Source organism: Pleurodeles waltl, chromosome 5 (assembly GCF_031143425.1).
Source record: "Pleurodeles waltl isolate 20211129_DDA chromosome 5, aPleWal1.hap1.20221129, whole genome shotgun sequence".
Taxonomy (NCBI): domain Eukaryota; kingdom Metazoa; phylum Chordata; class Amphibia; order Caudata; family Salamandridae; genus Pleurodeles; species Pleurodeles waltl.
The window spans coordinates 289,931,077-289,958,983 of NC_090444.1; the positions used below are offsets into that span (position 1 = coordinate 289,931,077).

General features: G+C 43.4%; 1 protein-coding gene across 1 annotated transcript in view; it reads right to left on the reverse strand.

Moving 5' to 3' along the window:
- Positions 1-27,907, reverse strand: part of LOC138295629 (mucin-like protein) — a 447,313-nt gene that overhangs the window by 131,396 nt on the left and 288,010 nt on the right. The gene's annotated exons all lie outside the window — the stretch shown is intronic.

The window sequence follows — 27,907 nt, forward strand, 5'->3', positions numbered from 1 at the left end:
GCCTTTAAATATCTTTTAGGTGCAGTTTCCCTTTGAAGACAGACAGAAATATGGGGTTTGGTGTCTCTGAACTCACATTTTAAAAAGACATCATTTAGTAAAGTTGTTTTTTAAATTGTCAGTTGAAAAGGCCCCTTTCAGAAAGTGGCATTTTCTTGCTTAAACCATTCTGTGACTCTGCCTGCTTCTGTATTCCCTGTCTGGTGCAGACTGACAGTGGGCTGTTTGTGAATTCCCTCTAGACAGTGACACTCTGGGAGCTGGGGTGTAGCCTGCATATCTTGATGGGCCCTCTGGACTAGAGTGGAAGGAGGAGTGGTCACTTACACTTGAATGGACTATGCCTGCCCCCACACAATGCAGTCGCCAACCCCCTGGTGTGAGTCCGGAGCCAGGCAGACTCTTGTGAATAACAGAGACTTTCCTGTGATATTTGCCTACTTCAGAGGCAGAAAGGGGTATAAGTAGTGACCCAAAACATCAGACTTTAGATCACTTCTGGAACCAAGAGTAACCTCCGTCAAATAGAAGAGCTGGGGGAGGAGTACTGCCCCTTTGGCTGTGACTGCTTTGCTGGGTTGGCCTGCAGTTGCTGTTTCTGCCTGAAAGAGGACAAAGACTGGACTTTGTGGTATATTCTTGCTTGTGTCGAATCTCAAAGGGCTTGGATTGAGCTTGCTTCCTGTTTTGAAGTCTCAGGGCCATCAAAGACTTCCTCTGCAAGCACCTGGACTCTCTGCTGAGATTCCTGCCTTGCCAAGTGGGGCCCTATCCAGTCCCTGGCCCATTGAGAAGTGAAGTTGGCAGAACAAGGACTGGAATCTATGCACAGAACACTGGGCGGGGACAGTTTTGACGCACCACCTGCAACGCGGCTGAAAAACGATGCGCCACCCACTTTGCGGATAAAATCAGTGCTCCACCTGCATCAATGCAGCGAGGCTGGAGAAACGACGCCACACCTGCTTGCGGCTGCTGATAATGACTCAACCCCCCACGCAGCTTGGTTTTCCATCACTGTGCGGCCGGATTTCACACATATCATCGCTGGGCTTCAAAGTCGATGTGAACCTGTGTGGATCCGAGGTGCCCCGTCGGGAAATCAATGCATCGATCTCTTGCGGGAGAAGAAAATGAAGCATCGCCTACCTGACCATAGAAGAAACACCACAGGGCCTCACTTGTGAGTAAGGAATCAACGCATCGCTGACTTTTCCGACACACGCTAGCCCGTGCAGCTTTACTTTGTGTAACATCAACGCATCCATTGTTATCTATGGAGTAAGACTCTTTTTAATGTAAAAATTCATAACTTTACTTGTGTACGTAGGATTTTTGTCATTTTGGTCTTGTTTGATTTAGATAGATATTAGCTATTCTTCTAAACTGGTGTGTTGTCCATTTTGTAGTATTTTCACTGTATTACTGTGTGTTTTGGTGCAAATACTTTACACATTGCCTTTGAGATAAGCCTGACTGCTTGTTCCAACGTAACAAGGGGGTGAGCAGGGGTCATTCTAAGTGTGCATCTCCATTGCCCTGACTAGAGAGATCGTCCCTGCTTGGACAGAGTGCAAACTGACTGCCAACCAGAGACCCCATTTCTAACAATAGTGAATATCAAAACACTAATATACAATTCTTACATGCCCTGCTACTTAAGTAGCCCTTACCATGAATTACTAAACCACATTAGAATTAAAACAAACTACTCCCCACATACAATAATAATAGGTTTTAAAGCAGCCATGATTCAAACTATCCTTCAACTATACCCACACACCGCCATATAAGGCTGTTACTACCAATTTAACGTAAGAATACGGAGACACTTCCAGCAATCTACACTAAGGAGCCTACTTATGAGGTCAGTTGCTTAAGCTTGCATCACACAACATGCTACATGCATGACACAACTGTAAATTAGATTTATGAAGCCACTCAAGGTCACTTTGTGTGGCCCTGAGTGGCTCCATGAATCTGAAGGAAAGCAAAGGAACACAATGGGATTGTGTGGGTGTTTCCAAGCAACTCCCATGGTTTTTGATGCATTTCCAGATTTAGCAGAACTGGTAAACCTAAGAGTGCGCCAAAAAGATTCACCTTCCCAGAAGAGGTGTACAGAGGAGAAATATTTTTATTTCTATTTGTTTTTTTCCTCTTTCTATCTGTACTGCAGAATATGGAATATGCCTCTCAGGATTGTTTTTGTGCAAGAAGATGTCCCTTCCTGTACACAAACAATCCTGCGTGCAATGCAGGCACCCTTGCATTAGGCATCCAAAATATGGAGCATTCCTGCCCTTTCCCTGTCACGTAGAGCAGCACAGAAAGGTGAATTGCTCAGCTGCACCGTGTGACTATCCTCATAAATAGGTCCCTAAGTGTAGAACATGCAACAAACAGGCATTGTGCCTTTAAAATGAAAAGAATGATTGCACTATTGATTCGGTACATGTACAGCAAAGCAACAGACAACACAGCTGACGATCATGGGCTCAGTGGACACACCTACAACTCACACTATAAAACACACTCGATCACAAACTATGATCTTTTTTATCCCCATTGCAACCCAAATTGTATTTTGTTCAGGGAGATAAGTCACACCTTTTTCACTATCCCTTAAACCCCTTTCACACACTTTTCTCCATTTACTCCCCACATCACTTGTCTTTTGTAAGTAACTTCCTGCCACCCACTTTAATTCCCCGACATGTCATGTCCCACAAATCCCAGTTTCTAAGAGGATGGGTTGAGTGTCATGATGAATAAAATCATAGGAGTAGAGGAACAAGTGTTTGGAGCCCAAGTCCAGCACACTCCTCTCAGTAGGAAAATGGAGCTGTGGCAATGGATCATTGACAGAGTGAATGCTGTAGGCACCACCCCTCACACTGAGGAGGACATTAGGAAGAGGTGGAATGACCTAAGGGGCAAGGTGCAACTCTCAGTGCCACATTACAACTCTTTCCCTGGGAGGAGAAGGTCTTGGCCATCCTGCATTCTGAGGGCATGACAAGAATACCGGGGGAGCGGAGTCTGGTAAGTTATAACACATGAACTTTTGCAAAACTACAGTGTCATGCATGCTCACAGCTCAGTTTGTTTCACTGTGTCGTTCATCGACTTTAACAACATTCAATATCCAGAGTATCTGATATGTAAGACTGTCAATGTGTGTTGCTGGACCTAACATCACAGCTACCAAGTCCCATCACATGCCATACGTTGGATTGGTGCCTGTAAGTTTTTCAATAGATAACATTCATCCCAGGACTCATGTTATGTCTCAACATGTAAATGTATGCTCCCACCTAAATGCAATCTGGCAACAGATATTTAATACACAACTTTTATCAAGTATTGGGAAGTAAAGGGAGTACCCTGACTGCAACTACCAGGATGCCCTGGTTCTGTAACTCCACCAGCCCAGTGTTTACTTGCCCCAATACATCTGTTAGTGAACTCTCAAATGAAATTTACTCATCTGGAAGTATGCCATTTGTGAAGTGTTGGTAAGTAGTAGCGGTGACCTGACTCCAACTCCTAGGAGGCCCTATTTCTGTAACTCTAACCACCAGCCCAATGCTCACTTGCCCATGTGCATCTGTTAGTGAACTCTTAAATGACGTTAACTCACTTGGGAGTATACCATTTATCAAATGGTAGGAAGTAGAGGGAGTGACCTGAGTTCAACTCCTAGGAGGCCCTGTTTCTGTAACTCCAAGCACCAGCCCAGTGTTCACTAGCCCCATTACATCTGTTAGTGAACTCTCAAATTAAGTTTACTCACCTGGGAGTATACCATTTGTCAAGAGTTGGGAAGTAGATGGAGTGACATGACTGCAAAGCCCAATAGGCATTGTTTCTGTAACTCCAACCACCAGCCCAGTGTTCACTTGCCAGAGTACATCTGTTTGTGAACTCTCAAATTAAGTTTACCAACCTGGGAGTATACCATGTGCCAAGGGTTGGGAAGTAGAGGGAATGACCCGACTGCAACTCCCAGCAGGGCTTGTTTCTGGACATATAAGACATTGTCCTGTTAAATAGGAAAAATGGATATTGTTGATGTCATCAGGTAGAGCCATATCCCCTAGCTCTCAAAAGGAGGCCCACCTCATATAATGCAGCACCTAGGGTTCACTTGCCCCAATACATCTGTTAGTGAACTATCAAATGACGCTTACTCATCTGAGAGTGAGCAACATACAGATCATACTCAGCTCAGACTTGTGTCTGCCTACCTAGCACAATTTTGACCTTTGTGACCTAGTATCCCAAGATTAAACCACCGGGGACAGGAATTACACCTTACCAAGTTTGTACACCAAGTATTCCTAAGGCCATAAACTGCATCAACAGCTTGGTAGCAGCAGCAAGCAAATAGATATAGCACTGCAAACATGATGACTACAGATACAACAAAGTTGTGTGTTTACCTGTATCACACTCAACTAGGCCTCCGAATGGTCGAATGCACATGTTGCTTCTTCACCGTGTTGGCTTCACTGTTGGTAAGATGTCATTTTCATTCCCTCATCCAAAGTGCAACTGATCAGCACATCGAAGGAGCTGCTTGAGTCTAATAGTTTAGGCAAGCTTCACATATGGCATGTCAAATACTCCAAAACCATGGTAACATGGCCCAATAGGCTAAGCTACCACTTACGAATGTCCCATGTCTCTAACTACTGTAACACAAAACCTTTCGAGGTAGATGTCACACTTCAACCAATAACAGTGTACCCTCTTACTCAACAAGCCGAGCTGGCACAGTCCCTGGGCAGACCTTGTCCACCGACCAGACTCACACTCCACCAGGTGAAACCCCCAGGTATGACGACACTCCTGGACTTGTGGGCGCAAAGGATGGTCCTGGCACATCTGGACAACCTAGTAACACAGCAACAGTGAGTCTCACTGTGCCCACAATGACACCTCCCAGCCCTGTTGTGTCAACATCACAGGCAGCAACGCGCCCCCCCACCCAAAGTGTGCACCTGGCAACATTTCAACCATCTTGTGGCCCCCGGTCTTGGATCCTGAGATGCAACCTAACACTACCGACACTGACGGACCAAGACCCAGTTGGAGAGGGCATAGCCTCGTGGGAGTAGGGTGCATGGGAGGGACCACATGGGCTGCTGTTGACCAGGTTACCATCAGCCATGTCTTAGGGGGGTCTATCATGAGTCCCAAGGCATAATGGGCCAGGTGTTAACTGAACTCCAGGAAATGAAGCAGCTGCAGAGGGACATGATCCAAAAATGGATGACCACAATTCAAACATAGGCCCCATAACAGGGGTGCTGAGGGACATCCACACAACCCTGAGCAGTGTTTTTTCACCACCATCCACCCCTTCCTGTGGGTCAACTATCTCAAGCCGATGTACACCTGTAGGAGCTACAGGAATGGAGGGCTGCCAGAGACACAACAACCCTCAGACACCCATGCTTCTGCAGCAGCTGATCCCCCCTCACAAGAGGGGACATCCATCCAAGAATCCAGGAGGTGTGGATAGCAAGACACACACCATTGCCAGCAAGAAAGCTTTTCCTTAATGTCCTCCTTTATGTGCCACACAGACACTCAGTAGACTACTTCTGAACCACATTCCAGTTCCAATGGGAGGAAGACTTTGGACTTCCAGTCTTGTGGCATCTACTCCAATGATTTTATTCACCATGACTGACCCCCTCACTGTACATTTTTGTTTCATTCTGTGCCAAATACATTTTGTGAATTATCATTGTAACAAATTCCCCCATCACAAACTCATTGCCTGCTGTCTTAAAATTCACATTTAGCTACGTAGATATGTAAGACCATGGGAACTGTTAGATGAAGATACAAGCTACTTGTGCAAGCAGGGATGTGTTGCATGTACAATGTGTCCAGTTCAGGATTACAGCCATTACACACCAACATCTAAATAAAAGGTTGTTTCAGAAGAGATTTTATTACATTGTTCAGCACGTAGGCTGTCAAGATGTCAGAAACAGACATTCAGACATAACCATATCAGACTGTTGAGGCCACCAAATATTCTTGTACAGACACCCAGAACATTGGAGTAATGGACATATAAGACACTGTCCTATTAAGTAGGCAAAAAAGCTCGATGTCATCAGCTGGAGCCATATTCCCTACCTCTCAAAAGGAAGCTCACCTCATATAATGCAACACCCAGGCAAATGGCAGTACAACTGTCCCTGACCACAGGATCATTACAATCCAGTGCTACTGCATCCGGTGGAATGACACAAACAAATGTCAGTGATGTGCCACAGGCACTTTGGCCTACAATGATGAAAAACATTAACAAGTACAAACAGTTCAGACAAAAAGAGTGTTTAGCCAATGTGAAGGGGAACTGACATGGTTTTGGCCTAAAGCAACATTTTTACTGACCATATTATGACACACTGGAAGCCTCATGGCCACCACACAACAAAAAACAAGCCAATGGAGTCTTCTGCACTTCCATTCCATCATTGTACAAGCTGTCTTGACACCAGTCTTCACCACCCAAAGTCTGTGAAATATATTCCCAGGAACAATCCATGTCCACTTTGTATGTCCCAAAAGCAAGAGATACCTGCCAATGTCACAAGTCTGAAAAGCTCCTGGTGAAGTTACCTGAACAAATAACGAAGCAAGTACTATAGCTATGAAATCATGCATATGACACAAGTCACGCAGCAAATGTCTGGAAAACTAAGTCCATTCAAAAAATCTGACACAAACAAAGCAATATCATAAAAATGTGAATGTGTCAAAAGCTTTGTCATCAAACACTCTTTTGCAGATTTTATCACAACTACAGTTCATTGTACAGTCAAAGTAATGACATCTCATTGCATACTTATACTCATGAGGAGAAGGTCTTGATGAGGTCTAGTCACAAGTCAGCTCCTTCCTCTTCATTGCTATCATCTTCATTTGGGACTCCAGGGCCTTCACTCAGTGGCACTGCAGGCTCCCTAACATCTGGGATGTAACGGATATTCCTCCACAGGGCGATGTTATGGAGCATGCAGCATGCCACAGTGATCTGACACTCCTTCCAGGTGAGTAGAGGAGGGCTCCACCAGTCTTTTCCAACAGCGATATCTAGACTTCAGGAGCCCAAAAGTCTACTCCACTGCCTGCCGTGTTCTTTCATGGTCCTCATTGAAGCAGGCTTCCCCGGCATAGTTGGATTCCTCAGCGGTGTCACCAACCAAGGACAGTTTGGATATACTGAGTCTCCTGTTTTGGAATGAGACATAAGTGCCACAATGAGTCACTCACTTCATGATTGTAGCACCTGACATTGCACTCACAAAATCAGGGCAGGTGTGACTTACCAACCAGCCAAGCCAAATCAGGACAGATGTGACTTACCAACCAGCCAGGCCCTCTCTGCTTGTTGATGTGACATCAGCTTGGTTATGGGGCTATTCTGCATTACAAAGGAATCATGGGATTAACCTGGAAACCGGGCACAGGCATTTGAGATGTAGAGATCTGACAAGCAGACAACTTGCAGGTTGGTAGAATTAAAGTGCTTCCTGTTGTGATAGACTTGTTCACTGTCCTGCAGTGGCACCAAGTGGGAGTCAACCAACACTATAGAAGTCAGACTTCACATTGGCTAAATTCTCACATCTGGGGAACATGATATAGCTGTCAATGTGTTTCATTATTGCTGATAGCACGTCTCTTAACACACCACTGAACATGGGTTGGGACATATGACCAGATATGACCACTGTATGTTATAAGCCCCTTTAGGCCAGGAAGTGTAATACTGTCATGATTTTAACAATGGGTGGATGTTGGATTTATGTTTCCAGGCATCAGATCTGGCTCAATCTGACAACATAAATCCACAATAGTTTGCCTATTGAGACAGAACTTGTTAGACCTGACAGCGTTAAGGTAGTCTTCCACCGACCTTTTGTCTGCCTCCCTCCATTTTTCTGATCCTGCTTTTGCTGGTTTTAGGACTCTGTGCACTTTATCACTGATGACTAGTGCGCTAAAGTCCATTTGTTCTCTCCCTAAACATGGTAACATTGGCTCCTACCCAATTTTTTTTTTTTTTTACCTGTAGGGCCTTAGTAAAGTGTACCAGAGGTACCCAGGGCCTGTAAATTAAATGCTGCTAGTGGGCCTGCAGCACTGATTGTCGACTTGGCATTTAAAACTACTTGCCAAGCCATAAAGTCCCCTTTTCCTACATATTAGTCACCACTAAGGTAGGCCCTAGGTAACCCATAGGGGCAGGGTGCTATGTAAGTAAAAGGCAGGACATGTTCTTATGTGTTTTACATGGCCTGGTAGTGAAGAACTCAAAAATGTGTTTCTCTCTACTGCTCCTCTCATAGGCCAGCATTAAAACTGCCCTTATATACTTCTAAGTGGTTGATTCTGGTATAGAAGGAGTAACCCTGTCATGTTTAGTATGGCCAGAATGGTAATGGAAAATCCTACTTACAGGTGAAGTTGGATTTAATATAACTATTTTAGAAAGTGGGCATTTCTCTGAACTTACTGTCTTCTGTGCCTACCAGCCTGTCTCCAATCCACGTCTTGGCTGTGCTGGTTGAAAGCTCCTCTTGGGCATTCCATCCAGACAGTCATAGAACAGGACACTCAGCCACATCTGCATTCATCTGCATACTGAATGGGTCTCCCTGGGCAGGAAGGGTGGAGTGGTTCTTACTTACACTTCAAAGGCCAGTGGCCCGTCCCCACAGAAGGGACTGATAACTCCCCACAGGGATCCTGGTAGACAGGGCTGTGTTGAAAGGGGACCTTGTGTACTTCAAAACCACTCTTTGACGTTCACCCCACTTCAAAGGCAATTCTGGGTGTATATATAAAGGGTCTCTGACCCCACCAAATCAAACACTTCTGGATCTACCTAAGGACTGTGTCAGAGGGATTTCCTGGCTGCCCAAAGGACTCATCTGGACTGCTTTTCTGTAAGAACTGCTGCCCTGCTTGTTGCCCTGCTGCCTGCTGGCCGCTGTCTCTGTTGGAAGGACACTGCCTTCCCACAAGTGCTCTCCAAGGTCTTGGATTGAGCTTGCCTCCTGTTCTGAAGTCTCAGGGCCAACAAAGACTTCATTGACTAGCTCATTTCAAGTTCACTGACTTCAGCGACTCCAGAACTGGCACCGCTGACTGAATCCGCACCGCTGTTTGCTCCGTGGTCCTCACTGAACACAAAAACGCGGCTTGCAAAATAAGCCTGATGTCTCTGCGATGCTGCTGAAGTCCTGCAGTGTGATTGTGACACTCACGTCTTGACCTACTGGATTCATCGACCCTGCTGGGTCACAAGGAACCGAAGCGTCGCCACCAATGCAACATCAGCTCCCCTGCAACTAAATGCCTCCTCTGCCTCGCAGAAAGGAACCAACACCATACCTCCCCGGTAGCCATAAGGAACCGATGCCGCACCAGCTCCAATGGCACCTCACCTCCCGACTCCCTGCAACGTCTTTGTTTCATCATTTTCAAAGGTATGGACCTGGGGGTCCGTGCAACTACGGGGCCAGCGCCGCACTCCCTCTCGAGTGGCAGCAGAGTATTGGGAACGACTCCGTGAACAACGTTGTGATACTCCAGTTGGAGCTATTGTGATTCTAAGCGCTATAATAGAATTTAATCTTTAAAAAATCATAACTTTACTTGTGTGCATTGGATTCTTGACATTTTCATCTTATTTTATTCAGATAAATATGATCTATTTTCCTAAAGTGGTGTGGAGTACTTTTTGTGGTGTTTGTTCTGTGTTACAGTATGTGTTATTGCACAAATAGCTTACACATTGCATTCTAAGTTAAGTCTGCCTGCTCTGTGCCAAGCTATCAGAGTGTGAGCACAGGATAATTTAGGTTGTGTAGTGACTTACCTTGACTAGGATTGTGGTCCCTACTTGGACAAGGGTGTATACCTCTGCCAACTAGAGACCCAATTTCTAACAGAACTGTTTGATGATGTGATGTTCTTCCATTGTTTGAAGGTCTGGCAATGGATGCATGCTTGATCTTGTCACCTCCTCCCTCTCCCAGGGTATCTATTTGTGAAATTAAATGAGTTGTAGCATTAGTCAAGGTGTCCTCACCAACATGCATGATGAATAGGACCAAAATCATGTACTAAAGCGTTACTGACTGGAAAAAAATCACACCCATTACACAACAAAGCTGTTTACTACTCAAGGGCCAAATGTGAGCCCCAGGTTTGTCTACACATGTGTCTACAACATGGATTTGGGCACCACCAAACTATCTGCTCCTCATGTGCCCCTCTAAACTTAACAGAGTGCCCCTACTGCCAAAAATACTGTCACCAGCGGTGGACAGTGCACCGCTGTAATATCCCATCTGTGACCAGCAACACACAACACTGGTGATTGTGTAAGATAACCCACACAACAAGGCTGCTTTACATTGTTTGAGATGATCAGACACATATATTGATATTGTGATGCAATTAACAGGGTCCAACACTGTAGCTACAACCGCCAAAATGGCAGATGCCTGACTTAGTTCACTGGACACTACGTACCGCCCGCACCCAGCGGCTGAAGTTGACCACGTGGTGGGCAGCTTTAACCGTGGTGGACACAGCCATAGGCTAATGTTGGTGACTGTGATGGTCACAGGCCAATGACTGTGGCCGTCGGCTGTGATGACCCCATAGGTGGAGTACATGTACGCCACTTTTTGATAAATCACACACTTGACTCCTGACACTGCCTCCATCAATACCTCCACTACTTCAGCTGCTGTGTACTGCCTCTGGGAGCAATCATGCCAGGCCAAACAGGTGACAGGGCCCCTGCCTACTCTCTTGACGAGCTGGAGAGGCTCATTGAAGAGGTCCTTCCCCTCCATGGTTATCTCAATGGCTCACCAGAGGAGTAGGTAAGAACCTCATAGCCATATTTGACTCTGTTTGCTACCATCCTTTCCTTCCTGATAGGCTACAATGTGCTTTTTGGGTGCCTTTTGTCACATTTGGTGTTCCATACATGGGATGTTCATGATGCTGGTTGTGGAGACATGCATTTCACATTACCATTATGTGGTGTGATGAGCCCTAGATCCTCCTTCTGTGGCAAGTATATATCTAGGCAAGGAAACATTACAGCCATACAATGACATATCTTGGATATGATGTTTGTAAATGTAAAACAACATGTATTTGCATTACAGCATGAGCTATGTATGTATACTGTTTGAGTAAATTTAGGATCTTCTTAGCAATGTGTATATTCCCGCAGTTCACTAATCCCACAGGAGACTCCCACAGTCTCAGTGGGAGCCTGATTATGATGTCAGTGATTCAACACAATGATTTCCAGAGTGTCTTTCTATAGAAAAGGATTTGCTAAAAGCGAATTCTGAATAATCTTTTGCAGTGAGGGGTCCCTCACAGGAAGGATTTAATTTGAGAACGCCCATTGATTCTCTTTTTTTTACTAACTATTAGGAGTTGTAGTTTTCAATATAAAGATAAAAGGGTTTCCGACGATGTACTACATTGCTCTGAGATTGGTGTGATTGTGATCTATACGTCAGTATTCCAGCCACTGTCCACCTCTTGAAGCATTTGTAGTATAGTGTGGTCCTGAAGAAGGTAGCTGGATGAAATTATTTCCCACACCAAAGCGAGTGTTGATCACCTTTAGGAGTGATTCCAGCACACAACATTACCACTGCTAAAAATCAAAACTGCTTTTACATTGTATTTTGCTTTGTATGTATAGAGTGGCTGGATCAGGGTGTGAATGGAGAGTATAACAGGGGATGATTCTGGATGTGAGCAGGTGTGAGTGGATTGGTATGTGGGGTATTCCTTTTTCTATTGTTATGTATGTAATATGTTCAATGTTTTGTCTGTAAAGTGTCTCATCAAAGTAATTCATGGAACAACTTGGTAAAATTATGTGAAATCAATTGTGAATTAATTCTGAATGTGTCTATTGGTGATATAAAGTAAGATACAAATAAGAAAATAAACTGTGCTTAATAAATGAATTTGGTAATGGAATGATTTTCTGTTTGGGGTTTAGGACGGTAAGCATTTTTTAAGAATATAGGAAAAAATACAGGTCAAGTGTGACGCTGCACATTTTGAGTCGATATTTCACTCATCCCCCAGTGCCACACAACCCTGAAACCACATAGAGGATAGGTACAGGATGTACTGTCATGCATGGAAATGATGGGAATGTGTGTGTCATGTAGGTTCTGTATGCGGATCCTTCAGAGACTGAAGATTGTTAAATGTTTCTCCCAGAATGGGACATAGACCAGGCTGGGCTAAAGTTGGTAGTATGGCAATGCAACTGTGGCACGGTCCCACTCCCTGTAGACGTTCAGATCCTTGGATGTGGCAAAATGAGTCTTCAGTGGCAGAAGTTGGTCTGTTAGCTTTTGCACATTGAGTACATTAGGAATGTGTACTGATGTAAACCCATGACCAAGTACATATTTGCGTTGACCCTCGCTGGCAAGGTGTGTCATTGACTTATGACAGATTCCTTATTACCACAGCTCTGTTGTCACATTTACATGGGTCATATTTGTACCATACAGGTGTATTGCCCAAGTCACAAACCTACAGTGCAGCTAGTTGGTTGATTCAGGGAAGGGCATGACATGTGACTCATTAGCTTGGTTACATGCAACCAACCAGACCAAACATACCTTAGTCTGTTGGATGCCATCTCTGTAGGATTGCCACATATGTAAAAAGGTGTGTTCTGTGCTATAAGTACATACCACACAAACCCACTCTGAAGCGTTATGAGATTATGGTGGTCGTTATGAACACGGCGGTAGCAACCGCCGTGTTCATGCTGGCAGTCAAAACACTGACCGCTAGCGACCCCGGAACCCCGCCGGGCAAATAATGAACATTTCTGTGGGCCTGCCGGCTCACAGAAAGGCCCGGCCGGGACATTGACGGCGGCTCCACGTGGACCCGCCATCAATGCCTCTGTGCGGCAGATGCAAGTGCAGCTGCACCCGTCGTGCATATCACTGCCTGAAAATCGGGCATTGACCTGCACGATGGGGCACTGCACCGGGGCCCCTGCACTGCCCCTGCACAGTGCATGGGCAGTGCAGGGGCCCCCAGGGGTGCCCCGGGGCACCCCCTCCACCAGCCTTTCCCTGGCAGGTGAACCCACCAGGGAAAGGCTGGTGGAAATGGAAACATTATCCAAAGGGTAGTGCAGCTACCCTGTCGGATAGTGTTTCCACTCACCGCCAGGCTGCCTGATGGCGGAAGCCTGGTGGTGAGTGAGGGCTGCCGATGGCGGCCCTCACCATGTTCGTAATGCGGCGCGTTGGCCTGCCATGCCAGCTGGTGGATTCAGCCGCCAATGCCGGCATGGCGGGCCAACCCGCCATGTTCAAAATGGGGGCCTATTTTGGGTAGGTAACATGTCCACACATGCACAGGGAAGAGACTTCCGGTGCCACCCATGGCACACCTTCCATTGTCACTTAAGTCTTAGGGTGTAGTGTGTACTATGGTAGTTTCCTGTAGTCAATTTGGCTGGATGTAAAAGTGTGGGTCCAGTCAGGCCCAGGGAGTTTCAGAAGGTCACATTTGTGTGTTGTATTTCATTGTGGCTCACATCACAGTGCATAGCCTTAGCTATCTGATGTCAGTGGGCTTGCTTAGTCAGTGTAGGCCATGAGCAGCGTATTGATTTTAGTCTGAAGATGACTCCAAAAGTGTGTATTTCTGTCCCTGTAATTATAAGCATGTGTGCTTTACACTTGTGGTGTATTGACAATTACAATTATTTTGTGCCTGGTGTTTCTGAAATGTGTGTAACACAGCCAGTTGGAAAAAAGAATGGAATTGTAACCTTTCCATTTTACTTTTGCATCCATTCAGGTCAATGCCCATCAGAAGAAAGGGATTTGGAGAGCCATTGCCCTGAAGGTGTGGACCTTGGGGGTCCATAGCTGATGGTGTGTCGCAAAAGGTGAGAGGACCTGAGACGCTGGGCCCAGAAGATCATGGATGTCCAGCTGGGGCTGTCCTCCCAAAAGGGATGAGGCGCACTCTGGAGCCTGACCCCGCTGATGGCCTACGTTCTGATGGTGGCCTACCACGAGTTTGATGGCCATTTGAGGGAAACACAGAAGCTACAAGGGGGTACGTTTTGGACATTTTCCTGCTTGTTATATTGCTGAGTTGAAGTGTTAGAGTCTGCCCTCTCCTGTGACGCCGCACTCTATCGTAGCGTCCCTTCTGTGCACCGCGGCCAGGCTGCCGCTCCGAGTATCAGAGCACTGGCATCGCCGCAGCCCTCGTTTCTGCCTGTCTTTTTTCACGGCGCGGCAGGGTGAACACATTTCATGCTCCCGGTCGCGCCGCTCTTCCAGCCTGCCTACCTGATACACTTTCCCTTCCTTACCTGGTTGGGACCCTATTCTTTCTTCCTTTTTTCTTCTTCTTGTTTTCCACCTTTACTTCTTTACTTGTTCTGGTGTCCAAGTTGTCTTCTTCTTGGTGTTCCGTTTTCCTAGCATGCCTTCTTTCTTTTTCCTTTTATACTGCTACTTTTTTCCTATTCTTTCCTATGTGACTTCCCCAATCCAAGATGGTGTCGCTCTTTCTTCCTGTTTGTCACTTCCTGTCTCCTGGTATTTAAGTTTAAGCCTCTCAATTCTGATCTTCTTTGCGTTGGAAACACTTCCTCTTGGTGGTGATCCTCGCTCCTGTTTGTCGTGTTTTCTCCAGTCCTCCAGTAGAAGGGTCGCCCTTATCTTGGTCAGTCCAGAACCAGCAGAAGACCGGGTGTTCATTCAAATTCTTCATCCAAAGGTGAGAAGCATCGTGCAGATTGTGTCAGATTGCAACGCCAAAATAATCTGCATTGTGAGACAACCATGGAAGGACCACAGGGAGACTTCGTAGAAAATGTACAAGCCATGGTGCAGACAGTCCATCAACAAGTTCAAGAATTACAGCAATTGCAGGCTGAGAATACCACACTAAGACAAGTCTTGTCTTCCCGGTCAATGGATGTACCACCCGTGTCCACTTCAACACCTCGATATTCTGGGGATCCGCATAGGATAAAAGAATTTCTGGATGCTTTAACAGTCTTCTTTGCCTTTCGCCCGATACAATTTTCCTCCAATAAGGCCAAGGTGGGTTATCTAATCAGTGCTTTGTCTGGCCCCACACTAGCTTGGGCGACTCCCTTTGTCTCTGCAGCAGATCCTGTCCTGAATAAGTACTGAATAAGTATCCTGCTTTTTTGAAACTCTTCAAGCAGATGTTTGAACGACCTGGGTTGGAAGCAGCTGCGGAGGAGGCCTTATGTGATATACAGTAAGGCAATCAGGACGTTTTACAATATATAACTCACTTCAAACAGTTGGCATCCAAAACCACTTGGGTAGAACGCACCTTTGTAACCTTGTTCCGCCGAGGACTGTGTGAAGAAATCAAGAATGAATTGGTACACTCCACTCCAACTCGATTTTTTAAAGAACTTTTGGACCATGCCATGATCATAGAATATAGATTACGAGAACGAAAGAAGAAGAACTTGAGTACCATATCAGTCTGGAACACATTGTACCATAACCCGGCGATCTGACGAAGTCCATTCTGAAGCATCTCCATCCACTGCGGAAGAACCCATGCAGCTAGATCTTGTCCGTGGTCCTCTGTACGATTCTGAAAAGGAGGATAGAAGATGAAAGGTTCTTTGCCTTTATTGGGGCCAGGCTGGTCATCTGATTCCAGACCTTTGGGAAATGCCAACTCCCGCCCCCTGTGAGGAGGAATGGGACGGGAGGAGCTGAAGTACTGTCGATATGTTCCTCCAGAGAAAATATGTCCACCTTGTTTATCTTACAATACAATGTTCACAAGGCCAGGAAGAACAGCTCTTTGCTCTTGTGGACTGTGGAGCCACTGGTATCTATTTGGACGAGACCTGGGACTAGGATAAAGGTATTCCACGTGTTCCAAAGGAAACACCAGAGCAAGTACACACTGTATGTGGCTCCCCTTTAAACTCTGGGCCAGTAGTGGAGTCTACTCCTACTCCCTGTTTGCATTTTGGGAGACACCAAGAACATATCAATTTTGATCTCATATACTCTCCTAACCACACAATGATTCTAGGAATACCTTGGTTAACCTGGCACAACCCATATATCAATTGGGAAACAAGAACAATATCCTTGACATCTCAGTTTTGTCAACAAAATTGCTATTCTACCAACTTGTATTGATCTCCCAAAGGGTTCTATCATTCTCCCAAGCATTCTGATAACTCTATTAATGCGATTCAGGGAGTGCCTAATTGTTATCAGGAATACTCTGACGTCTTTCAGAAGCCTTGCAACCCCATCTTACCGCCTCTTCGTATCTATGACTGTGCTATTCCCTTGGTTCTGGACGAAGTGGTTCCATTTGGTCGGATGTATTCCTGGACTTACCAAGAAAAGAAGGTACTCAAAGAATACTTAGATGACAACTTAAAGAATGGTTTAATTACACCTTCTTCATCTCCTGCTGGGGCTCCTCTTCTTCGTTCCTAAGAAGACAAAAGATTTGCGTCCCTGTGTGGATTTTCGCAAACTTAACAAGATAACAATCAAAGATCGTTATCCCTTACTATTAATAAGGGATATATTAGACGCCATTCAAGGAGCCAAGATGTTCACTAAATTAGATCTAAGAGGTGCCTATCATCTTTTATGTATCAAGGAAGGAGATGAATGGAAAACAGCCTTCCATACTCCATTTGGTCACTATGAATATCGAGTCATGCCCTTTGGCATAAGCAATGCACCTTCTGTTTTCCAACGATTCATGGATTCTGTGTTTTCTGACTTATTGAATCAAAGTGTGGTGATCTATCTGGATGATATCCTAAAACATTCCCGTAACCCTGAACAACATACTGAACATGTATTGCAGGTTCTGGAAAGACTCAAACAGAATCAGTTATATTGTAAACCAGAGAAGTGTGAATTCCACAAGACTGAAGTAATGTATCTAGGGTTCAGCATCAATCGGACGGGAATAGCCATGGACCCAGACAAAGTAAGAGCCACCATAGACTGGCCTTCTCCCTCTTCTGTAAAAGAAACTCAGTGTTTCCTTGGGCTTTCGAACTTCTATCGACAATTTATGCAGGACTTTGCCCATCAACAAAGTTATATCACCCAGACTACTAAAAAAGAAAATCTGCAGACGGGATTTGTCTGGACCGATAATGCAGAACGGGCCTTTCAAAATCTAGAGAGGTCCTTCACTCAAGCACCAATTTTGTGACATCCTGATACTACTAAGAAATTCATACTAGTAACTGATGCTTCAGAAAGAACCATACGGGCAGTTCTACTTCAAAGACAAGACGACGATGGATTGGAACATCATATCGTCTGTCTCTCTCACATACTGACAGAAGCAGAACGCAATTACTCAGTATTAGAACGAGAATTACTTGCTCTCATGGTAGCATGTAAAGAGTGGAGACACTTCTTAATGGGCACTAGAGAAACTTTTGAAGCCAGGATTGACCATCGTAATCTACAATGTCTTTGAAGCTTCCAATGCCATAATAATCGTCAAGCAAGATGGGCTTTCTTTTTTAGTCAATATGATTTTGTGATAACCTACATACCTGGGTCCCAGAATTTAGTGGCAGATGCATTATCCCGTCGATATATCCTGAAGGCGCCAATACCTCCTCTCCACACATCATTGAGTCCAGTCGAATCATCAGGGTCACTCAATCTTTTCTGGATCGCATTAAATCTGAGTACCAGTTCCTTCCACTAGAAGAGTGGAATAAATTGACACCTCTCTTACGAAAAAAACAAGATTACTTCTATCATCAAGACACCCTTTTCTTACATACTAAAAAGGTACAAACCGAGGCATTACAGATGTGTCATGAGTCTCCTGTGGCTGGGCATCGAGGAGTCAAGAAGACCCAGGAATTGCTTCAACGTTCTTTTTGGTGGCCTTCCCTTAAGAACGATACTGAAACCTGTGTATAAGCATGTCCTGTGCGCACCCAAACCTAGATACCCCGAACCAAACCAGCAAGTTTATTGATGCCCTTACCTGTTCCTCCAGCTCCTTGGTGCACCCTTTCCACATATTTCAAATGTTCCCTACCGTCTTCCTCTGGTAACCATGTCATCATGGTAACTGTTGATTCCTTTACCAAATGGCGCATTTCACAGCCCTAAAGAAATTACCCACATCCTCTGAAATGAGTCGCATATTCATGCGGGATATTTTTCACCTCCATGGCCTTCCACAAGAGGTTATTCCTAATAGAGGTCCACAATATGTGTCACGATTTGTGAGAGTCTTTTGTTCTTTATTAAACATTGATGTGTCCTTGTCATTAGGGTTTAATCCACAAACCAATGATCAGACTGAATGTGTGAATCAAGAACTTCAACAATACTTACGATGCTACTGTAATGCCACTCAAAGTAACAATACACTACATAGCGCAACTGGAGCAACACCTTTTTATTGCACCTATGGTTTCCATTCTAGGACCATTTCCACTATTCCTCGTAAAACTTTGTCTGTTCCTGCAGTCACTTCATTTGCACGAGAAATCCACCATATCCAGAGCCTAATCCACACCACTGTTTTGGCTTCGAAACAAGCAATGAAAAAGAAGGCGGATCGTCAATGTCAGGAGGAACCTTAATTTCAAGCAGGACACAAAGTATGGGTTTCATCCAGATTTCTGCCCTCACGTTTCTCTCAAAACAAATTCAAACCTCGCTTTTATGGGCCCTTTTGGATACTTCAAGTATTGAATAGTGTTGCTATTGGATTAAAGTTACCTCATACTTGGAAAGTTCATCCTGTTTTTCATGTGTCCCAGTTAAAGCCCTTCATTCCTGATCCATACAGCCGACGTTTTCAACGACCTCCTCCCCTCTCTGTGGATGGCCATCCTGAATATGAGGTGCAAAAGATCTGTGATTCTCGATTTTGTCGGAATAGACTGCAGTTTTTGATCCACTGGAAGGGGTATCCTCTTAGTGACTGCTCTTGGGAGGATGCCTCATCAGTCTATGCACCCCGTTTGATTCGCCTCTTTTATTCTCGTTCTCCTGACAAACCTGGGACCTTGGGTAGGGGACCTACTGTGATGCCACACCCTACCGCTGCATCCCTTCTGTGCACTGCAGTCGGGCCGCCACTCTGAGTATCGGAGCACCGGCATCACCACGGCCCGCGTTTCTGCCTGTCTTTTTTCACGGCACTGTCGGGTAAACACATTACATGCTCCTGATCGCGTTGCTCTTCCAGCCTGCCTACCTGATACACTTTCCCTTCCTTATCTGGTGGGAACCCTATTCTTTCTTCCTTTTTTCTTCTTCTTGTTTTCCACCTTTACTTCTTTTCTTGTTCTGGGGTCCATGTTGTCTTCTTCTTGGTGTTTTTTTTTTCCCAGCATGCCTTCTTTCCTTTTCCTTTTTTACTGCTACTTTTTTCCTATTCTTTCCTATGTGGCTTGTCCAATCCAAGATGGTGTCGCTCTTTCTTCCTGTTTGTCACTTCATGTCTCCTGGTATTTAAGCCTTTCAGTTCAGATCTTCTTTGCTTTGCAAACACTTCCACTTGGTGGTGATCCTCGCTCCTGTTCATCGTATTTTCTCCAGTTCCTGTTGGTCTGATTGAGATTTTTTCAAATTTTTTCATGTTTTTCACTCTTGTTTTTCACTCTTTTTTAGGAGTTCCTCTGTTGAGGTTTTTCCCACATTTTTGTTTTTTTTTCCTCTGGGACTCCTTAAGGAGGGTACAGTCTGCTTAGGCGTTTCCTGTCAAGCAGCACCGTGGCTACTAGAAAGGGTCGCCCTTATCTTGGTCAGTCCAGAACCAGCAGAAGACCGGGTGCTCTTTCAAATTCTTCATCTAAAGGTGAGAAGCATCGTGCAGATCGTGAAATCTCCACCTGAAGATTGGAGATGGTCCATGTGTGACACACAAGATGAGTAACTGTTTGTGTAGGTATAGACGTTGGTGCATGCTGATGTGCCTTGCCTATTGGCCCATTGACCTAGTACACAACAGAGTACAGTCCACTACCAATATACTCTCCAGGGCCAAAACATGGCTTAGTACAACGACCAATCAGGTCATGCTGTTTGTTGTTATGTGTGTCATTTGTACCCAACGGTCACTTGTCTTCAGTGTGTCAGCCTGAACAACAAACAACATGATGTAATAGATCCCTGTACCCTGCCATGTGTCTGCTCAAGTGAGTGTAGGGGAATCAATCCCACACTTGTCTTCAGTGTGTGACAAGTGTTGGTGCCTCACTACTGTCTCTCATGTGAAGGTGGCTATAATGCATTTGACAGAACATACATTGCCCTTTGGGTGCAGTCACAGAGCAATACTTTCCCTTGGTAAGTAGTGAATGTCCAGTGACAAGATTTGGGTAACAACTGTTGCCATCATTCCTTGTGCTTTCATGTTAACATGTGTACCTTTCACTTTTGACATTTCATTTTCACTGCTGTTTCGTGCATGGTCTACTTGTCTTCCTGGGATGATATCTGATTCCCTCACATATGTGTGCATGCCAATATGTGTTTAGAATTGGACATATGTTATGGGGCTACAGATCATGTGTTGGAATAGACAAGAGTGTGCCACCATTGCTTGGTGGCTCACACATACCTCTCACTCCATGTAATTTAGCATGTACAATTGCAGAAGCAATGATGGACATGGCAGGTAGGACTACAGTTTTTACTCACATTGTGCAGTTCCATGACTTTGATGTAGAATCATTTGGTAAAGTTCTTAGCATGTGTTAAATAGTGAAGGATCATTACCTAACTATTGACATGCATCAGGGAGTGACTCGCAGGAATGTTGGAGACATATGTGGTTATGTATACTCATTCATCCAAGTGAATATGTATTTCCATGGCATAAAGGGACAGTGATGTCCCTCCCCATTTAGCAACACAATAAGAGCCTTTTACAGGTAATGGAGATTTACCTGAGCTAATACAACATCCAATGGACTATTGGCTTTTACTTATGCAATCTGAGTAGGGTATTGCCAGCAGTACCAATCAAGACAGGTGATTTCCCTTGGGCTAGCAGATTTATTGTGGTGTGGATATTTGCAAACAAATCTCCCAGACATTTTGGCCAAATTATCTCCAGTGTACTTTTCTGTGCAAAATGTATTATCTATCAGAGCAACATTAGTACAACTTCCATGAGTATATTAAGTCAATGGACATATTGTGAAGTTACTATTGGGGATTGTTTCACAGTGTTAAGTGGTTGGTTCCATATCATTTTCTTCCGGCTACTGTACTTCTTGCTGCAACATGGCTGTATTATTCGGCCATCATTTCATCATGGTGTGGAGGTGGGTATATGAAGATTAGCTGGATGCATGACCTTGTGTGGGATCAGTGAGAATGGACTTGCCATTGCCATACTATTTTGTGACAACAGGTTACTGAGGGATGTTACATAAGCCAAACCGTTCAAGGTGATAAGGTCCGTACTTGCTCCATATGAATTGTGATGCACAACTCCACCCATGCAATTGGAGTTGTCTGAGATCTGGATTTACCTGTGGGCAACAGTTCACAGTTCATGTAGCATTTATGCATATGGTGTAGCAAATGTTGGAGTCACTTTGCTGTGGCTTGTGACTGGGGGCTACTGTACATTAATGGTAATGATTTGTAATCAAAGCTGTTATTTGAGTGTGCTCAGGCACATGGAATGACCCTATTTGTCTTTGGCATTTTATCATCATCACAGGCAAGCAGAGAAGACAGGTATCATGGGCCTGGGATTGGGTCATACGTTGTGTACTACTCTGAGCTAAGACACACAAATGTATACTTTGACCATGGTGCACAGCCCCCATACCAGGTCACTGTTGGTGCATTAATTTGCTGTTTAGATTGGGGACGTGGTTAGGTGTTTTGGCTTATCGTCGGTTGCATCCACTGCGGCACTGATTTTGGGCTCCTTCTTTCAGCAGAAGCAGCAGCAGGACATAAAGGATTGGCTCCGTGGCAGCACAGAATTTGTGAAGTTGCCTACAGAAGAGTTCTGCCTTATAAGCCTCTGTTTCACCAGCTGAGACGTGTTGGTTGCACCGCCACAGTGACGGTGGCGGAAAGCAACATCATACTATGTCCTGCTGAAACACTAGTGGTTCATCCACCGACAGCCTCATTGGCGTGTCTCGTGGTGGTCTGTGCTGCATGGTGGTGCCACCGGGACCCTGGCGGTCTTTCATCTATGGAATGTCATGCATCGCAGTGACCACTGACCACCAAACTCGAAACCAGGCCCTAAGTGCCCTAATAGACTACTTTGAAGACACTTGAGTTGGCAGACTGCAGAGTTCTGGACACAGACGCCAACTGAAATTCCAAATATCATGGTGGAATGTCTTCAAAAGCACCATGGCTCAAGAAGCATAAAGCAACAGTTCAGTAGAAGGAAGGCACAATGCCTTCCAATCTACACTAAAAAGAATACAACCTACACTCTACAAATGTATAGAGACCCTACAAAAAGAATAAAGCTACCAACAACTGCAGATGGAAAAATCAGTAACCCAACCCAAATTAAACCTAAAATTAGAAAACAAATCAACAGAATATATGACATCCTACAAAGTAGACTATGAACAACAAAGGACTACACAACTTAGAATCAATAGCCAAAAGCCTATTATAAATCAACAAAATATCTACACAGTAACTAATAAACAAAATTCAAATCATCATTGATTAAATATTTTCAACAAACTATTAAACAAATTATTTTTGTATATCAGCCAAAAAACATTCAAATAAAATAGCTAATAAGATTGAAGCATACAAATATTAAGTAGTTAAAAAATGAAAAAGTCACCAACACAGCTCAAAATAACTTCCTTTTAAAGTAAAAATATTTTAAAGTAAAAATGCAACATCCATACGATACCTTCAGATTTATAAACCTGTAAAAAATGAATACTACCCACCCACAAAAATCACTTCTGTCTTCAGAAGTAGAATAAACATTATAATTAAACTATACAAGACACATAAAATAACATAATGTAATGTAAAATAACAATACTTTCCCATCAACGTCTAACAAGGCCTAAAACAGAATACTAGTAAATAAAATACCACACATAAACATAAATAAACTTTCAAAAAACTAGAAAGCAACACTATTATTTACAAGTACTCCCTACAAACCTCTACCATCAAAACCCTATAGAAAACTCTAAAAAAGTTCTTATCTGATCTGACAAACAGAAGCACCTTCCGAGGACTGACAACCAGGACAACCGAAGAAAAATGACAGAGAGTACAAAAGTTAAGTTAGCAATAAAAAAATGGCCACTAAATGAAACTAAGAAAACAATGGGGATTTAAATAGAAAATACTTATAAATGTTTTTAAAAATGTAAATAAATGTAAAAAAGTTATATGAAAATAGGAAGCATAAATGTAAAGTATGAAATAAATATTACTATAAACAATATAGTATTATTTAAGATATACTTAAAAGCAAATTACAAATTGTTAAAATGTTTTGTGAAGCAAGCATATACATGTATAAAAAATAATTATACCACACTTGAAAACATAAAAGAAACATTTAGAAATGTATGACACTGTTCAAAATCATAAGTACATGTTTTAAAATGTACTACAATAATGGTTAAACATAACAATGAAAAATGTTTTTCATATGTGTACAAATATATATGTAACTGAAAATGTGTACATATACTTTACATGAAAGTGAAAAATATAAAAATAACAATTACAATCTGTGTTATATATCGTTGTTGTTTTAAAAAACATATATGAAAAATGCAAAATCAACTCCTATTTAAAGTATTTAGGGGAAGACGTTGCACTTAGGGCCTTATTACAAGGCTGACGGTCTGAAGACTGCCAGCCTTGTGGTGGCAATCGGACCACCTCAGCTGTGGCAGTGCAACTGCCACATTATGAGAATGGTGGGCAGACTCGCCAACCTACTGCCATCCCTGCCAGGATCAGTGATCCTGATGGGCTGACGGTGGTTCTGGCCTTTTTGTTTTTTTGCACTGTGTCAAATGACGGCTCCCTTGAGCAGCACTTGCTGCACCTACTAAGGTGAAAGACTTTGATCACTTTTGTTGATGTGAAACGAATCTGACTGCATTTACCAAGATGCATTAGGGACAACTTTTTGCTGGAGTGTGAGGCAGTGTGCTCCCTTTTTTTTGCACTGTGTCAAATGACGGCTCCCTTGAGCTAACGGGCTGACGAGCCTTGGTGAGGCACCTGCGCACCAGAGTGGTACATAAACCTGAGAAGACGTTTGGTGGCATTTCAAGCAACTCCACTTTATATGCTGCTCTCTGCTGATGATGGGCGAAACCCAGAAACACGTGTCCAGAGATACACAGCACTTGCTGCACCTCCTAAGGTGAAAGACTTTGATCACTTTTGTTGATGTGAAACGAATCTGACTGCATTTACCAAGATGCATTAGGGACAACTTTTTGCTGGAGTGTGAGGCAGTGTGCTCCCTTTTTTTTGCACTGTGTCAAATGACGGCTCCCTTGAGCTAACGGGCTGACGAGCCTTGGTGAGGCACCTGCGCACCAGAGTGGTACATAAATCTGAGAAGACGTTTGGTGGCATTTCAAGCAACCCCACAAAATATGCTGCTCTCTGCTGATGACGGGCGAAACCCAGAAACACGTGTCCAGAGATACACAGCACTTGTTGCACCTACTAAGGTGAAAGACTTTGATCACTTTTGTTGATGTGAAACAAATCTGACTGCATTTACCAAGATGCATTAGGGACAACTTTTTGCTGGAGTGTGAGGCAGTGTGCTCCCTTTTTTTTGCACTGTGTCAAATGACGGCTCCCTTGAGCTAACGGGCTGACGAGCCCTGGTGAGACACCTGCGCACCAGAGTGGTACATAAACCTGAGAAGACGTTTGGTGGCATTTCAAGCAACCCCACAAAATATGCTGCTCTCTGCTGATGACGGGCGAAACCCAGAAACACGTGTCCAGAGATACACAGCACTTGCTGCACCTACTAAGGTGAAAGACTTTGATCACTTTTGTTGATGTGAAACGAATCTGACTGCATTTACCAAGATGCATTAGGGACAACTTTTAGCTGGAGTGTGAGGCAGTGTGCTCCTTTTTTTTTTGCACTGTGGTTCTGGTTGTAATCGGCTAGGGCAGCGCTGAAGTCAGTGCCACCCTGCTGATTACAACCTTGTTCTCCGCCAGCCTTTTCATGGTGGTCTGACCGCCATGAAAAGGCTGGAGGAGAACAAGTGCAGGGGGATACAAGGGGTCCTCCGCCCGGGACCCTTATAATACGCACTGTCTGCACAGCAGACAGTGCGTATTTCAAGGGTGCTGGTGCGCCCCAGGTGTGGCAGCATTCCCACCGGCTCCATTATGAGCCCAGGACAATGCTGCCTCACCTTTCCCACTGGACTGATGGGCATCAGCCCAGTAGTAAAGTTGTAATAGGGTTGGTGGGAGTCTCCTCACCACAGGTTTGGTGGTCGAGTTTTCCAGCTGCCAAACTCAGAATCATGCCCTAAATGGATTACATTGACTATTTCTGCTCCAATCTACACCATTTTGCCAAAAGTGTTGGACACTGAAAGGGTTTCATATACTTTTCTCACTCCAAACTAAACCATTTTTGAGAAGAGAATGACCACTAAAGTGTTTTACGTACTATTCCCACTCCAATCTAAGCCATTTTGAGGAAGAAGTTGGACATTAAAGGGGTTACATATATTATTCCCACTCCAATCTAAACTATTGTAGGAAAGGTGTTGGATGCTAAAAGGGTTATATTTCCTTGTCCCACTCCAAACTAAGGGACTCATTACATGTCTGGCAGTCTCAAGACCACCAGACTCACAGTGGCGGTTGAACTGCCCCACTGTAGTGGTCCGACCACCACATTACAATGCCACTTCGGTCAGACCACCAGGGGACTGCCGACTCCACCAGGATCACTGATCCCGAAGGGATGCCGGCGGTATTGGTTCAGGATCAGTCAGAGCGGTGTTGAAGTCAGCACTGCCCTTTTAATTACAACCATGTTCTCTGACAGTCTTTTCATGGTGGTTTCACCAAAATTAAAAGGGTGGAGGAGAACAAGTGTTGAGGGCCCCAAGGGGGCCGCTGCACTGCCCACAACTTTGTTGTGGGCAGTGCAGGGGGTTTCCAGCACCATTGGAATGGGCACTGTCAGCAGACAGTGCTCATTCTGAGGGTGCTGGTCAGCCCCCCTGTGTGATGGCATTGGACTAGGCTCCATGTGGAGCCGAGTACAATATCACTGCATGTTTTCCATTGGGCTGACCGGCGGAAACCTTGGTTTCCACTGGTCAAACCAGTGGAAAACTCGTAATAGGACAGGTAGGGAGACCACCAGGTCTGCGGCGGTCTCCTCGCCAAGGGTCTGTCGGTCAGGTTTTCCAACCATCCAACTCGTAATCAGGCCCTTAACCATTTTAAAAAAGACGTTAGATACTAAAAGAGTTACATTTAGTATTCCAACTCCAATCTAAACATTCTGAGGAAGATGCTGGGCACCAAAGGGGTTACATTTACTATTTCCACTTGAATCTCAACCATTTTGGAGAAGGTGTTTCTCACTAAAGTGGTTACATTTACTATTCCCACTCCACTCTAAGTCATTTAGGGAAGGTGTTGGACACTAAAGGGGTTATATGTACTACCCCCACGCTACAGTAGGACATCTTACATAAGTTTTGTTTTAAACAGTACACAAATAAAACCATTGTTACCTAACAAATATTTTTAATATAATTAACAAAACAAATTATCTAAAAAAATATTAATTTATAATTGTTAACATTAAATACATTATATAGTACATTCTATATTTTCACTATAGAATTATACATTAGTATAAATACTACATCAAATGACACATTACATTAACAATAAGTAAACAAATTATAAAATTTCAAACATGATTTTTGAATCACATATTTAAAATACCATGCATTAATTCTAAAACATATATAACATATAATCATTTTTTATAGCACACATAAATATTTAAATGACCTTAACAATTACCTAATTTATACTATTTCGTTTGTATCTAAGTACAATTAATTTACAAATAATGTAGCATATAAAAAATAAAAATATGTAACTCAATATTATTTGTAATTTGTAAACATAAATGTATTTTAATACAAAATTATTACATGCAAAATCTAAAATGTAAGCATATAAAACCTATATTCAAATTAAATGTATATATTTTTATAATTGATTATTTACATCTGGTATATACAAAACCATTAATAAAAATGTAATTCCTATTTATTGTTAAACTAAAACCATAAAAGTATTTATTGTGATTAAATAAAACAATATATATAATTTTGAAATAGAAATGTTAATATTAGTAAAAATTTGCAACAAAATTACATTTAGTTTTAAAAAAAATTATACAACAGTTTCTAATAATTTTATCTGAAAAACATGTGCAAATATATTTTTCAAAGTTTCTCCAAAATATCAAATTACATAGTCATAAATATACATTAAAAAGTTACAAATAATGTACATAAGTGATGAAATTTTAATATACATTCAAAAAATTTAACATATGAAAATATAGGTAAACTGTAACAACATCATAAAAAGTAAAAATCAATAATTTTAATATTTTAAATACATATTTACAAGCAAATTAATATTAACATATTTTAATGATCTCCCCACCCTTTTCCCCCTAAAAATCCAACATACCACTGCTGTAACATATTTAAATATGCATTAAATAA